The sequence below is a fragment of the Cryptomeria japonica genome, chromosome 9, assembly GCF_030272615.1.
Source record: "Cryptomeria japonica chromosome 9, Sugi_1.0, whole genome shotgun sequence".
Lineage (NCBI taxonomy): Eukaryota > Viridiplantae > Streptophyta > Pinopsida > Cupressales > Cupressaceae > Cryptomeria > Cryptomeria japonica.
Genome location: NC_081413.1, coordinates 43,533,434 through 43,546,876, shown reverse-complemented (window position 1 = coordinate 43,546,876; position 13,443 = coordinate 43,533,434).

The following is a 13,443-nucleotide window of genomic DNA, read 5'->3' as shown; positions in this document are numbered from 1 at the left end:
ATTTTGCCCCTCTTTGAAGCGAGGTGTGATGATGTGTTGATTTAAATAATAATCTCATTTTGATGATGATATTGGTTCGATTGATAAATTGCGGTATGATGATGCCACCTCGAGAGATAAATTGAGATAATTGATCTTTGGAGTGTATGAAGTTTTTGCGAAATTGATATCCCGATTAGAAATGATTCTATTTCTGCAACTGTGGTTGATGAAAATGCGAGTTGTATGATCATGATGATGTGATTTCTGATGATTGATATAGCTTGATTGATGAGATTGATAAGATCAAGATTTAGTCTAGTTTCAAGAATGACACCTCATGTATAAGACAAAGATGATCAAAGTGTCTAGTTTTAGGAACGATATATCTTGTATAAGACTTGATCAGAACGTCTGGTTCTAGGAAAGATACATCCTGTATAAGACATGATAGAATCGATTTAGATGTGATAGATTAATAGAATTGATAAGGTTGATTGAGTAAAGAACTGACAGTTTGTTGATATTAAGGTGCAGGAGGATTCAGATATGATGATGTTGGTTCGGTTGAGGGGGTAACATAAGATTTGTGTGCAGTCAACAATATCTGGAGAGAGACGAGTCATCGGTCTGATTGTGTACACACTTATGATGATACATTGATAATTCCTACAATAGAGTTTAACCTTGGATAAAATGAGCTTGTGGGATCCCATGCAAGAATGAAATGCAAGCTAAATGCAAAGCTACGACCGGACCAAACACTGGGTTATTGCGTGTTGTCATCATTGAGCTTTTGCTTTTATAATGTTGGAAGTGAGTGCAAACATCAATGGTATAATTAAACCATGATGACCTAAGCACTACTTTCTTGGATTTTGATATTGCAAGCTAGCACAAGCATCGAGGTATAATTGAACCAAGATGACCTGAGTGTTGCTTGTGTAAAAAAGGCAGTATTAACAATTTCAATATGAAAATTGGAAATGTCTTCGATGATACTCTAATGATCATGTCCTCAAACAAATTTCCACATATTAATGATTAATTTAGAGACAACATACAAGAAAAATATCATGTTCCTTCCTTGTTCCTCTAGTCAGAGACATCATGGAGTTACTCAAAAATCATGATGGTGAAAAGCAAGATAGAAAAGTTGAACAATCATGTTAAAATCATTATCCAAAAGATATCATCCATTGAAAAGTGTGTGATGTGCTTAGATTGACATGTGATAGTTTGATGGTTGACAATTTGATCTCATGTTCAACATTGGATGTGTCTCAGTTTTTGCTTGATAAGAGTTGCCTAACTATTGTTCTCAATATTTGATTAAGCTCAAAATGATAAAAAAATTTGTCCCTAGCTAGGTGCAAGATTTTTCCCCAAGCCTAGAAACAAAGTCATTATGATATACCCAATGATCCAAACCATGATTAGAAGCCACCTAGGATGCCTGCATATGTGCAAAGGCTTTATTATGGATATGAACAATGCTGATAGAAAATGAATGCAAGTAGAAGGATGCATGAACCAATAGATGGAAGAGCTAGTGGACATATAACACCTATTTTGCCAAGTTTTCACTAGCTACTTTTATTGCACTTTTTCTCATATTTGATTTTTTTTTTAAAATTTTTTTTAAACTCTTTTTGTATTTTCTATTTTTTTAGACATAAAACTTATTCAGATGCATTGTATTGATGGGTTCCTTGAGCTGATCTTTGTCCCGTGTTGATAGCTAATATGATTCTAACCCAAATACTACTGTGACCACAAACAGACCTAACTAGTTTGGTTCAAACTTCCCTTTCTTTTCTTGATCGGCTTGGTTGCGTGGATTTTCTTTGAGTACTATTTCCCCAACTTGAAATGTTCTTAATTTGACCTTGTGATTATAACTATGGAACATTCTTTGTTGATATACCTTTAAATGATCAAGTCATTTTGTCTTCGTTCATGGATCAATTCTAACTCTTGCAATCTAGATACTCATTGTTCTTCATCTAGGATAAGACTTTTTAATGATACTGGTAGAGAAGGTATCTCTACTTCTATTGGTAGTATTGCTTCTAATCCATAAACAAGAGAGAAAGGTGTGGCACCTGTTGGTATTCAGATACTGGTATGGTAGGCCCATAAAGTAGGGTTTAATTGAATATGCCAATCTCTTCCAGCATCATTCACAATATTTTTGAGGATTTTCATAATGGTTTTGTTTGATGCCTCTGCTTACCCATTCCCTTGTGGATAGTATGGTGTTGAAAATCTGTGTTGGGTCTTTAATTTCTTACATAGTTCTTGGACATCTTAATTCTTGAATGGTCGCCCATTATCAGTGATAATGGTCATGGGTATATTCCATAGCGACAGATGATGTAGTTCAAGATAAATGCAACAATATTTTTTCCTGTGATATTGATGAGAGGTATTGCCTCAATCCATTTTGTGAAATATTCTGTAGTTACAAGAGTGAATTTGTGACCATTGGAGGAAGAAGGTTTTATCTTTCCTACTAGATCAATACCCCATTGGCAAAAAGGCCAAGATGTTGCCAAAGAATGAAGCTATTGTGCTGGTGCATGAATCAAATTTCCATGGATCTGACATTGTTTGTATGTTTTAGCTATTTGAAAAGAATCTCGTTCCATAGTTGGCCAATAATAGCCCAAGTGTATGAGTTTTTTTGAAAGGGTAAGACCACTTGAATGAGTGCCACATATGTCATTATGGACTTCATTTAAGGCCTTCTTAGATTCTTCTTGTTCGAGACATATTAAAAGAGTACCGTCTAGACCTCATTTAAAAAGGGTATCCGTGACGAGAGTATAATGGGAGGATTGGCGAATAAAGTTTCTCTTTTGATCTTTCAATAAGTTGGGAGGGAGGATATTATCTTTCAGGTATGTGTAAGTTTGGCCATAGCAGGAGGAATCATGCCCAACAACGTGACATATAGTTTGGGAATCAAGACAATTATGTTCAGGGTAAAACAACTCTTCCACCAAGAATTTGTAATGCTCTTGATTTTACTATGTTTTAAGGAGAGAAGCAAGTGTTGCCATGGCATTTGCTGCTTTGTTGTCATTCCTTAGAATCTACTGAAAATTTATTTCTACAAAGTATTTTTTGATATCATCAACCATCTTTTTATAAGGCATTAACTTTTCATCCTTTGTTTAATAATCATCATTGATTTTATTGATGATGAGCTGAGAGTCTCAAAAGACTTGAAGCTGTGTAATAATCCATTCTATAGCCATTTTGATACCTGTAACCAAAGCTTCATATTTTCCTGTATTGTTGGTGCAAGGAAAGCTTAGTTTGTATGCTTTTGGAATTGTATGACCTTGTGGTGTGATGAATAGAATGCCTTCTCTTGATCTATGTTGTGTATATGAACCATCAAAGTATAATTGCCATGTTTTTGTGGTGACCATTAGGATATCAACATCAAGAAAATCAATCTATAAAGGATGATCATCTTGAAGTGGTACCTCTGCTAGTTGGCCTGCAGTGACTTGCCCCTTGATAGCTTTTATGTCTACATACTCAATATCAAACTCGCTTAGAATCATGATCCATTTTTCTAGTGGTCTTTTTAATGTTGCCTTGCTAAGAAAATACTTTAATGGATTGATTTTAGCTATCAAATTGATGGAGTGAGATAGTAGATAGTGTCTTAATTTTTGAGAAGAAAAAACTACCCCCAAGCATGCTTTTTTTGTTGGTGAATAGTTGATCTCGTATCCTACTAATGTTCTACTGATGTAGTAGATAGCTCGTTCTTTTCCCTCATTATCCTGTTGTGCAAGTAGAAATCCTAATGATACTTTGGTAGTTGATATATAGAGTAATAATGACTTTCCTGGAATTGGTGACATTAGGATGGGTGGTTGCATGAGATAGGATTTTATCTTATTGAATGTGTCCTCACATTGATGGTCCCACTTGAAATAAATATTTTTGTGCAATACATGAGTAAATGGTTGACATTTATCTACTAGTTGAGAAACAAATCTTCTAATTGACTATAGTCTTCCTTGAAGTGATCTTAGTTGACTGATATTCTGGGGAGATGCCATTTCCATGATTGCTTTGACCTTAGCTCGATCTACTTTGATACCTCTAGCTGAAACAATGTATCCCAATAGCTTTCCTAAAGTGACACCAAAGGCACATTTCTTAGGATTTAGTTGTAGCTTGTACTATTCTAACCTGTCAAAGATCTTTTCTAGTATTCCTATATGGTCTTCTTTGTTGTATGATTTGGCCAATATGTCATCCATATAATCTTCCATGAATGTATGCGTCTTGTCATGGAATATCATTGTCATAGTTCTCTGATATGTAGCACCTACGTTCTTTAGTCCAAAGGGCATGACATTCTAGCAGAAAGTACCCCATGGACATGAGGAAGCTATCTTTTCTTGATCTTCAGGTGCTATTTTAATCTGATTGTATCTAGAGAAACCATACATTAAAGAAAACATGGAGTTTCCAGCAGTCAAATCCACAATGATGTCAATGTTAGGCAAAGGAAAGTCATCCTTTGGACATGCGTTATTAAGATATCTAAAGTCTATGCATATTCTGATACTTTTATCTGGTTTGGAAATAGGAACGATGTTGGATACCCATTGAGGATATGCTATAGGTTTGATGAATCTGACATCCAATAATTTCTTTAGTTCTGCTTTGACTAGAAGAGCAATATGTGGATGCATTTTCATTAATTTCTGTTTAACTGGTTTGGCTCCTGGACTGACATTTAAGTGATGCATAATAATCTCTGGATCCAATCATGGCATGTCTGCATATGACCAAGAAAAAATGATTTGCCATCGTTTGAAGAATTTCATATATTTTTGCATTTCTTGCTCTGACAAAGAAGTTGTTGGATGGAGAATTTTTGGTTGCTTTGTTGTCCCAATGTTAACTGCCTTTGTTGGTTCGATCAAAATGGATGACCTTTCTTAATAGTACTTAGGTAAAGTGTCAAATCTCCCATCTTTTGGCACCTCGAGGAGGTTTTCATTGTTAGATGCATCCTTTCTTTTTACTTTTCCCTGATCTAATGTTGCCAAGAAATGGGTTTCAACATTAGGCCTGATATTGTTTTCTTTATTTTCACTTTTGCGACTAGGAGATTTGGCACCCACTTGACTGGAAGATACATTGTTGAAATTCCTAGTGAAAGTTGTTGTGGGTTCAATTGCATTAAGATATACAAATATTGCATGGTCATTATGAAAGGTATCCATGGCAGTATGTCTTTCATTTTCCCAATTAATAAGTTCGGGGTGGATTAGAGGTAAGGGATCCTCAGGTTGATATGTTTTGAGGGTATCAAGGGTCATGATAAATATGTCAAAGTTTTTGATATGTATGGCAATGTCTAGAACAGTACTCTCATCAGAATGACCTCACACAAGGAGCTCCTGATCGTCCTCGATTAAGTCCAAGTCAGTTGAATGTGATTCTAATTCAAGTGAGCTAGTTCCTAATGTTTGCCTTGCATATGTGTGGACTACATCGACTCCTACATCATCTTCAAAGAAATTTTATTCAATTGATTCTTCAGAATGATAGGAATCCCATTCCCATTCATTAGAATCTGTCTCACTTGCAGCTTGTAATCTACAGTTTTGTTCATATAGCATTTGATTTGTTTCTTTTGTTTTTCTTTCTATGTCTTTTCTTCTTTCATATTCAACTTATTATGGACAGAGATTGAGTTCTCTCAACCTTGCTATGATCTCTCCTTGATTAGTACTAGGTTCATGCTTGCTTTGATTGAGAGTTAATGCTACTTGAGAGGTTCATTTAGTTTGTTTTTCCTCTTGATTTGAAGCCTGCTTCTTTTGCCATTTCATGTTTTCTTGTGCTTGTTGCTTGGCTGATGTTTCTTCCCTTTCAATTGTAAGTTTTTCTTGTTTGTTTTCATATTCTTGTTGTTGTTGGTTAGACGATGTGTCTTCTAGTAGAGTAACTTGTCCATACCCTAAGCCTGCTTTGTCTGTAGCCTGCTAAGTGTAAGGTTGGATAGGTTCTGATATACCTTCTTTTCTTTTTCCTATGGAACCTGTTCCAGTGTATCCCATTTTTCTAAGAATGTTAAATCCTTTTCCATACTTTTCTATGGGTATGCGGACATTGTTGATCTTTTGTTGGACTTCTTCATCCTTGTATAGCCACTGTAGTACATCTTTGTCTTCTATTTCGTCTAAAAAGGTCCCAACACTAACAAATGCTCCATCAAATATTGGAAGATGTTTCACAATTGGTTGTTGTTTAGGGTTTGATGGTTTTCCATAGGACTTAGGAGAGGGTGGTAATTGTGATATCGAATTTCTCTATCCCATCGATCTCTTAGCTGCATTTATTTTTTCATACTTGACCAAATTAAGGCAAATGATTTTTCTTTGGATTCTATGTTTGGAGATGATGCCTCCCTATTATGAGGAACAATGACCTCTTGAACTGGTTTGAGATTACTACAATACTAAAATGGATTTGAATCTGCTGAGATCATGATTTCCTGCCCGTTGTAGGAAAAATTTAGGCACTAATGATATGTTGATGGAATAGCTTGTATGTCATGTATCTAGGGTCTTCCCAAGAGTATGTTGTATGATAAGTCCAAGTCTAGAACTTGGCATGCTTTGTTTTTCTATAAAGGTCCCACTCTGATGGGTAACATTACAATTCCTTTAGAGGAACACTCTTCTTCATAATAGGCTTTGATGGTGATATTTTTTCAGGGATCAACTACATCTTCTGAATAACCTAGAGCATGAACTAGACTCAAAGAGAAAATGTTTAAGCCAGCTCCTTCATCTATAAGGACACGTTTAACTCGTGTCTTATGAATGATGACTTCGATATGCAAGGGAGCATTATGGGGATGTTGCAAGGACATGTCATCTTCTTTGGTGAATGATAAGAAATAAGGGGTTGAGAGGTGTCCCATCATGGTTTGGAATTGATCTATATCAAAATCTTTAGAAACTATTGTATCTACTAATGCTATTTCAATAATTTATTTGTGTGCAGGTGAAAGCTTTAAAAGTTCTAAGATGGATATTTGCATGGGCATTTTATGCAATTGCTCCACTAGATTATATTGTTTTATAGTGGATGACATGTTAGTGGTAGGACCTGACAAAACAACTTTATCTTTTCTTCTTGTGATAGCATGAGCATGTTCTTGAGTTTTCATTTCTTTAACTACAATCACATTTACCACATTATCATATGTATGAGCATAGTTTACCTTTCCTTTACCCTTACCATTATTTGTTGCTGATGATTCACCCTTCTCATAGTTTGGAAGTAGTATTTTAAAATCTGTATGAGATTCATTTTTCATATGTCCATCCACAGTTATTACTCCATTATCAATCAAATCTTGGATGACATGTTTCAACCGCTGACAATTATCTGTGTGATGTCCCTTTTTTTGATGGAAATCACAATAATGGTTATAATTCCACCAAGGGGGTTTTACTTGAGGTTCGTAGTTCCTTTCTTCTGGCAAAATAATCAATTTTTTTGTGAGAAGCATCTTCAGTGCTGAACCAAGTGGTTCACCAATGTTTGTAAATTTCCTTCGAAAGAAATTGTTGAAAGTTGACTTTTGGTGATTGTTGTTTTGTTGAGCTGCTACTGAGTGAGTGGATAAATTGAAAACTAGTTGTTTTGGTTTTACATTGTTGTTATCCACTATTCCATCGTTGACGACATTTCAATTTCTATTCCAAAATTTAGGCTTATCATTGTTATTGCTGCTAACATTGTTGTTAGGAGGATTAATGCCTTGTTTGTATAGCTTCAACTCACCCTTCTTTACCATAGCTTCTTCCATTCTGATATCATTATCAATCATCTTTTCAAAATTTTGATGGCATTGCATTTTTAGATGATAAATCATTTGTCCATTTAGGTTGTTGATGAATATGTCCATCTTCTTGTATTCCGGCACTGTTCGAGGATATCGTGAAGCTAATCATCTCCATCTCTGTAGAAATGTCATGAAAGGTTCTCCACTCTTTTGTTTAGTGTTACATAAATCGAGCATTGTTACCTCATGTTGAATGTTATAAGAGTATTGTGAAACAAACTTATCCACCAATTATGCGAGTGATCTAATTCTAGGTGGAAGTTTTGAGAACCATTCCATAGCTAATCCACTTAAGCATTTTGGAAATAATCTCATCAGATAGGTATCCTCATGTGCAAACTCCATACTCAGTGTGCAAAATTCTTGTATATGATCCTGGGGATCAGTGCTCCCATTATGTTTATCATATCAAGGAGTTTCATAACCTATAGGAAATGGTATCATGTTTAGATTTATATCGAAGGGGTAAGGACATATTTCTTGAAGCAAGTATCTTCTAACAATTCCTCTCTGCATAACTTGAATTTGTGTTTGTAGCATTTGTATTTATTGTGTAAGAGTTGTGATAGGATTATCGACATGATTTTTCCTTGTACGAGTGTGTGTTCTAGAATGATCTTGATCTCTTCTTGTGTCATCTTGAACCCTTCTTGTGTCTTCATTAGATTTAACATGATTGAGAATTTCTACGTCATCCTTTTTGGGAATGGAAGTTTCCTCATTAGTTCTTGTGTTATCAAGAATTGATGTGTCATTCATTTTGAGACCAAAAATATCCTAATGTCATTCGTTATCAGGGGAAGAGTCACTTCTCTTTTGTGCTAATTTGCTCACATCAAAATCTTGGGGAGTGTAGCACCAGATTTAGCTAACATTAGGAAGTATTTTTCTTTTTTTCCCTCCAATTTTTTTTCCATAAATTTATCAAATTTAGGATCTTGTCTGATTTCTTGGAGATGTTGTTCTATTATTTCCCCTTCTTGTATTTCATTTTTGGGTTCTATGGTTCTATAATCTTTAGTTATTTCCAATGTTTCGATTTCCATCTCTGCAATCTTCCATCTTTGCGCTCTAGTTAAAATGGCATACACATGTGTTAGATATTGTGCAAGAATTGGATTGTCAAAAAGTTGATTCGATAAGTGATCAACTGTCAATGTAAATGTGATAGAGTGATATGACATGAAAAGATGATTCAAGTGTTTGAAAGTTTGCAAGTTTTTTGATCTTTGGTTTTGGAGTGCAATGATGATGATTTTGATAAAAACCAAGTCCAATAGGAACGATATATCCTACGATGTGGGACAAGGTTGTCCTGACCAAATGTTGTAGTTTCGTGATAGAGGATGATAGATCCTGATGAGAAACTATGTTTTGAGTGATTAGTTTATCAAAGAGGGTGATAATACACTTTGAGATGTTTAGATCTTAAACTTGTTGAATGTGAATACTTCAAAATCTTGAGGTGTCTATTTCTAGAATCCGATTTGATAGATGATAACTTGACCAAGCGAATCAAGGAGACAATCTAAGCACAAAATGACAAATAACAATTGTTTATGCTCACTGTAAATTGGCCAAGAAAATATGATAGATCTAAAAAAGGCATGCAAGGAAACAGGCTCATACGACAAACCAAAAATTTTGCACAATAAAAGGCATAAACTTGTACGAGCTTTCTCATAGAACCAGATGACAAAAGATGGCACAAAATTCTCTGCCAAACTGATTTGTATGACAATTCACACTAGACCAGACGATAAAAGATGACATAAAATTATACTAAGATGACTCGTACAATAATTCCCACTAGACCAGATGATAAACTAGATGCTTTGCATGACAAGCTAACAAAATCGTGCGATTGAGGATAGAACATAGACAAAAATTTTGTTTGGACAAATTTTTGATCAATGAAGTTTGACATTTTACTTCTGTTTTCTAGTTTTTAGATGTCTGATTTTTTGTTTTAGTTACAAAGACACAAAAAATACATGATATGATAAGTGACCTCAAGCACATCATGCTAAATCCCAAGGAAGTTGGCTGAGACAGAAAACCTTTTCTTGTAAACTTAGGTACACACCCAATAGCTAATTTGAATACAACTATTGAGTCTCACGCAATGGATTCTCAACGCCGTATTATCCGACTCCAAAAGATAATGGGGGCACAATATGGAAAGTGTCCTAGGAGAGTTACTATCTCTCTTGCACAAAGATTATCCCCCTTTCAAAGGTGAATCAGGTAGCTTCTAATTTTAATCATATCTAGTAAGAGATCCATTCGGCACGTTGGGGTATAAACTCATTTAAGAGGTCTCCCAGTCTTGAAAACCAAGGTTTGATATACCCAAAGGTACGGAGGAGAGATATTCTTGAGCACTATAGTTGACTTGATTTTTATCAAATCAAGTTTATTTTATAGTGGGTTGGAGTACTTGGCATTAGCCATTCCCACTTGGGTCGTTCCCCTCTTACCAGCCTTAATGGCTTTGGTCTTATAGGCTCCTCGAGAGGGCAGGCCCACTAAAGATATGCACTATCGAAAGGAAAAGATGAGTCTATCTTTCTGATCACCTAAGAAATGTGAGGGCATACTCATCTATCATCAAAACACATAAGACATGTTTGTTCATTTTCATTAGCAAAATAAGCATGCCTAGAAAATTTAAAGAAGACACAAAGTTTGGTTGAGTCCTCCTAGGAAACCTTCAAAATAGATATGTTAGTAGTCATGATGTGTTTTGATGAAATGAAGCTTTGACAAGCGTAATCTTTGACAATCATCCTGCAAAAACCAGTTAGGCTGTCAAAAAACTCACAAAGAGTCTAGGGTTAGCATTAGTAATAATCAAATTAAAGCATGAAAACCCTAAAATGCAATCTGTTTTGAAAACATAGAAGCATAAATTCATACAACAATTCTCACCTGATCATACAAAAATTCTCACCTACTCATAGGAGGGCACAAAGGAGCTCGTACGAGACAAAAAGGAACTTGTACAAAATTCTGAATCAGACCCAGCTAGAAACCTGCTAGATTAAAAATTTGATGATGTTAAGAGGCCAAAAATGAGATTTTTGGCCCCCATGGTGGGCGCCAAAATGTTGTGGCTGTGAAATGTGATACCTGTAGCTGCAACACAAACACTCAATAGATCATTACAAGCATGGTTAACAAATTGAAATCAAATGAAAGATAAACCATGACAAAGTGACCTATCACCTCCTAAGAGATGCAAGTATGGATTTGCTCTTAGATCTGGATAAGCAATCCCAGTGACTTGACTACACCTAGATGGAGGATTTGAAATGATGATAATATGCAAACTAGATGAGATTGATTATGCTAGATTGATCCAATAGTATAATTAAGCTAATGATACACATGATTAAGCCATGATGATGATTCAATTAAGCTATACAAGAGATTGATTAAGCTACATGATTCAATAATTATGCTAGAAAATGATCAGATTAAGCTAATGCAACTGCCTATAATAACGATGCTCAAATGATATGCCTATAGTAACAAAGCCTAAATTGATAATGAGATGGGATCCTTTGTGCTCCAAAATGGGGGATATTTATAGCATTTCCAAGGCCAGGGATGAGGTGGCAGGAATCAATGGTCAAGATTGAGTTTGAAGATATCAAGGGTGAAATTGGAGGAGGTTGGAGAAGAGGTTGGAGGAAGGGACACTTGTCATCTCTGTGGTGACAAGTGTCAAGGAGCCTTACTCATGAGAGGGCACATGTACAAGGGAGGAGAGATGTGACCAAAGTGCCATGTGTCTCAAGGGAAGAATATCCACACCATAGGAGGTTAGAAAGTGCAAGATAGGATAGGGTTAGACAAACCCAAGGTTAGGTGGAATGGGTTAGGTTAGAGAGATGGTTAGGTTAGATGGTTAGAAGTTAGGAGCCATGTGGGTAGTTTGAATTTAAAAAATCAAATAATAGGAAAAGACTAATTAATTTCAACAACTCATAAATTTATTCGTTTTAATTAATTAGGGGATTATAAGAATTGATTGAAATGGGGGGAGGATTAATTAATTTGAATTAATTAATCATAGGGGACTATTTGAAATGAACCTATTAGATAAATCCTTAGATTTATTAATAAGTAGATGAAAGGGATAATTTAATCAAATTGCTAATGAATTCAATTAAATTAGGGAGGGGGATTAATTAAATAATTACTTATTTAATTAATTATCTTCAGACCATTTTTAGGTGTACACAACATGATTTTCCTCACATACATAACTTCTCTTATATGAATCATATTATGTTCGTATATACATAATCTCCTATCTCATATCTATTTCAAAATGATATATCTAATTGACTTATATACCCTATACAAATTTACATGCCTTATGTTGGCTTGCAAAGATATATACAATATCAAATTACATGCCGACTAGATAACATAAATGCATAAATATTAAAACCAATTGCCAATGTCGGATCCAAGACATATTGGCCTACAATACTAATAACCTTTACTAAACCATGTCAGCCTGCATTACCAATAACCAAAGAAATCCTTTTGTCCTACCGGTGTCGATGCCAGTGCCGGTGCCGGTGTAGTATCTGTGAAGTGCATGCCGGTATACAATTGAACTAAAACATGTAGCTAGAACATAGTAGCATGTTGCCATCAATGACAACATAGTGAAACCAACCAATTGAGTGTCAATTGCCAAAAATCTCCCCCTTTGAAATTTATGGCAACACTCTTGTGAAAAATGGTCAAGGTTTCATCTACCAGTTTCATCCTGCCATGCTCCCCCTAAGCTGAATATCCATTAATGCAAAATACACCACATCTTCATAACTCCATGACTCCATTACTCCCCTTAATGTATAAAAATCCTTTTATTATTTTTCACATCTATACTACCCCCCCTTTGACATCAATTCCATAAAAAATTCTAAAAATAATGTCAAAGAAAAAGAATTGTACAATGAATATCCCAAAATGTCTTACCGGAGCTTGACCAATTTCAAAATTTCTGGATAAGCCTTTTCTAGTAACTCAAGATAAGTATCCCAACATATTTTGAATGTGCCAAAAATAGATACAAGTCCACTCAATATGTGTGCAAATGACTATTTCTCATTTAATTCTCTCGGTGTGGGATTTCCCACCATATCCATGCATTCTTTCTTGTGTACATTGAGTGAATCCAACCAAGGACTCACCAAGTCTCTCATACTTCTGGCTCTCCTTATTATTTTTTCTCTTTCCTTCTCAAGAGAAGAAATTTGGTTCTCTAAAATCAAAATTTGACCATCAATTGATGTAGTGAATGAAATCAATCCATCAAAAGATTTAGCTATATTCGCAATTTTCTCCTGAATTTCTTTTATCTTCTTATTCACATTAGTTGCAAGTATTTCAGTGTTACAACATACCCTATATATATTTGTACATTGCTTCAAATAATCTTCTATTAGTATGAGCTTCTCACCAATTTTTTTCTTCTCAGATTTAATTACCTGATCAAATGCATCTCTCTTAGCCCGAGCAAATCTCTCTACTGCTTG